We start from the raw sequence: 3614 nt of genomic DNA on the forward strand, positions 1-3614 counted from the left end.
ACCTTTCTCCTGCTCCATCAGGGACTCTCTGTTGTGTTCCCTGTCAGGGCGGTCATTGGTGGTAGCCGGGCACCATCTAGTTCCTCTGGTCTCAGGCTGATGCAGTCTCTGGTTTATGTGGCTGTTTCTGTCTCTTGGGCTAATACTTTCCTTGTGTCTATGGTGTTCATTCTCCTTTACTCCAGGTGGTTGGGACCAACTGATGCATCTTAGATGGCCACTTGGAAGCTTTTAAGACCCCAGGTGCCACTCACCAAAGTAGGATGCAGTAGGAAGCTTTGTTATGCCAGTTGACCTAGATGTCCCCTGAAAGCATGGTCCCCAGACCCCTACCCCTGCTACTCTGTCCCTCAGTGTTTGTACTCAGGAAACCTCTTAGCTTTAGTTTAGTCCAGTTGTGCTGATTTTCCCTGTAGTGAGTGCTGTCCTTCCCTTCACCTAAGATAATTCTTATCTACTATCTAGTTAGTAAATAACCCTCACCCTCCCTCCCACCCTCGTAACCATCAAAGAATGTAAAACCTACTATATTCTTTAGAAACTCAGTGCATAGTGATTGCAGTTCTAATGGCAGAATGAGAAGATCCTGTGCACCCTTTGCAAATGCACTGATTTGCCCCACCTTGGCTTAATGGCCTCCAGACCTTTGAAGAACTCAAGTGCAGCAGGAAGTCTTAGTTGACATGCATCTACTTCAGTTTTTGAGTACCCATAACTATGTTTTTGAACACTAACAATAATAACACTTCCTGTGGGTTTGGGACTTAACAAACATCACAGTTTTCAAAGTGAAAACATAAAACTCTTTAATGCAAAATACTCTGTTAAAAAAAACCAGAGCTGTAAATAGGCTGTAAATTTAACAGCAGTGTTGTCTTCTTCCAAGATATCGTTCCTCCCTCCCCATTGAATTATGTTGTTTCACTTTGAGAAAATTCTTATTTCAGTTTTTTAGTGAAGTGATACTATCAGTCATAAAAGGACAAATATTAATCAATTTTACCTAGTCTGCAAATTATTTGGGTTGTAGGACATTGATTCAGTTTAAGAGTGTTCCCAAACTTTGCTGCACATTAGAATCACCTGGGAAGCTTTTAAAAATCCCCTTGCCCAAATCGCACTCCATCTGAACTAAATTACAGTGTTCAGGGCTGGGAGCCAGGCAACAGTGTTTTTCACGTATCTCTAGGTGATTCCAAAGTTTGGAAATCACTGCCTTTGTAGGTTCAATAAGGAAAGCTTTAGCATTTAGGGATCTGTGTCCTAACGTATGCTTTTCTAGAATGTCTAACAGGAAAAGGAAGATAGTTGAAGATACATCTACATTTTTATGCAAATAACATGTGCCTTCTGCATTTGCTTGCCAGCTGCACCACACCCCCCCCACCACGAGGTATTTTCATAGGCATGCCATCCTACTTTTTCCTACAGCAACATGTGGAAGACGATTGGCATGGGGGCCCTTGTGAGGGTGCCTCGTGGGAGAGGGGTGCATGTTATTTGCGTAAAAATATGGTATTAAGTATCACAACTGGCTTAAAAAAAAAACCTACATACAGTGTATTTCATCAGTTCTAGAGCCTTTTTCTTGGCATTTTAACATCTCTAGAATGAACAATCTTAAAACAGTATGCTGTATTAATGTGCCCTGACCCTTTAAAGAAATTACTTTGGAAAGCTGTATACTAATGCCAACAATGCTACATTGTTCAAAATACTTCTGAATTGCTCTTTGGAACAGAATCTGCATTTTAAACGTACTTAATAGAGGTAAATTTACTGATGAGGAAGATATTAGTTTTAGAAATAGCTAAATCATTTGAGATTAACAGATGGAGTTGAGTCAAGCTCTAGGTAATGCCATATTTGGTGTCAAGCTCTAGGTAATGCCATATTTGGTTCAAAATGAAATGTGACTACAAAGTTGACACTAGTTTTCTCGAGTACTTCATAAAACTAGCTATGGGAGGCAGTTCCAAAAATACTTTTGAACAGTGGCAGCAGTACTGAAATTGTTTTGAAGTTCAGAGTTTTAAAGTTTTCAGAAATCTTAGAAATTATTTGGTCTAGTCCCTTTATTACAAATGAAGAAACTGAAGTTCAGAAAAATATTTGACTTAAACCAGTCTTGGCTCAGCTAGCCAGTGGAAGACCTAGAAATAGAGCTCATCTTTTGGTTCCCAGTTTAAAGTTTTAGCCTCAACCCCAACTCCCACCCATCTAAAAACAGGGGTGGGGGCAGACAATATGCCCTTACGTGAATGAGCCTACATATAGTAATCCTTGCTTAAAAACTAAATTTTAGAATGCTGCAGAATTTTGCTGTGTGTTCTCTTCCAGTTTACTTATTGCTGGAAACTAGAATTAAGTGCCAGACATACTCCCAATGTCCATTCTTCCATCATGTTTCTTAACTGGTGTTTCTCCACATTATACATACAGGACACTTGTATTTCCACATTCTTGTCTATAAGTTGGTTAGGTCTAGAGGCCTGAATCTAATGTGGCAAAAGGTCAGCAGTTCGAATCCGCCAGCTGCTCCTTGGAAGCCCTATGGGGCAGTTCTGCTCTGTCCTGTAGGGTTGCTGTGAGTTGGAATCAACTTGATGGCAACAGGTTTGGTTTTGCTTTTATTCTCAAAAGAATTTCAGATAGTTTATAATAACATACAAATAAAGGATAGTTAACAAAAATAGAAGAAAATTAGGCAAAGTAAAACGGATGGCAAAAAGGAAAATTAATATACAAACGTGCTGTAAAATTTTACATAACTAAAATTCAGCTATATTTGGTTTTAAATATCTTGGCAGCGAAAGCAAAAACATAAAAAATCAGTTACGAGATTCATGTAGTCCAAGTTTACAAGCTGCTTAGAAGCGGCAAAGCTTTTCCTAGTGTTCTGTCAAGACGAATGGCTGTGTCTGCATGTCTAATCTTAAATGAATCTTCTAAGAAGTGAACTTTCCACAAAAATTTGGGAAGGTGTTCTGTCACTCAAAGGCATATATTTATACAAATCAAAGTAGGATTGACATCCTCGTAAAATTAAAGAACCTTCTAACCCACAAACTCACATCTGCCTGGAAGAGGAACAACGAGGAAGAAAAAGAAGTTCTTGCCATTTTGTCACGCCCTCAGCTATTTTGGGCATAATTTTCTATTAACATTATTAGTTCCACCCTTTCAAATTGGAGGATTATTTTGTTTGGCTAAAAACAATTATGAGTGGGTTGTATATTTTAAGGTATCAAGTACAGTGTCCTTCCCTTTCTTATCTTGCTTTGAACCTCATGCATTATTATTCAGTAGCTTACATAGATACAGTTTCAGTTTACAATATTGTTTTGCGAACATCTCATAAATATATGGGGTTGACTAAGGCAGGTATACGCTGCAGATGAGAAAACGAGGCCCTAGAGATGGAGTGACTTGTTTAAGATCACACCAGTCACATCTACGTCTTTTCTCCGACAAACCTGTGCCCTTCTACATAATGGGGGTTTTTTAAATCCTTGTAAGCCCAAGCCTTTTCAGACCTTTGTCATTCTGGTATCCATCCACTCTCTGGATAAAAAGTCTGCCTCTGCCATATTTTTATACAAGCCATTAAAAAA

This window comes from Trichechus manatus, unplaced genomic scaffold, assembly GCF_000243295.1.
Source record: "Trichechus manatus latirostris isolate Lorelei unplaced genomic scaffold, TriManLat1.0 scaffold00139, whole genome shotgun sequence".
NCBI lineage: Eukaryota > Metazoa > Chordata > Mammalia > Sirenia > Trichechidae > Trichechus > Trichechus manatus.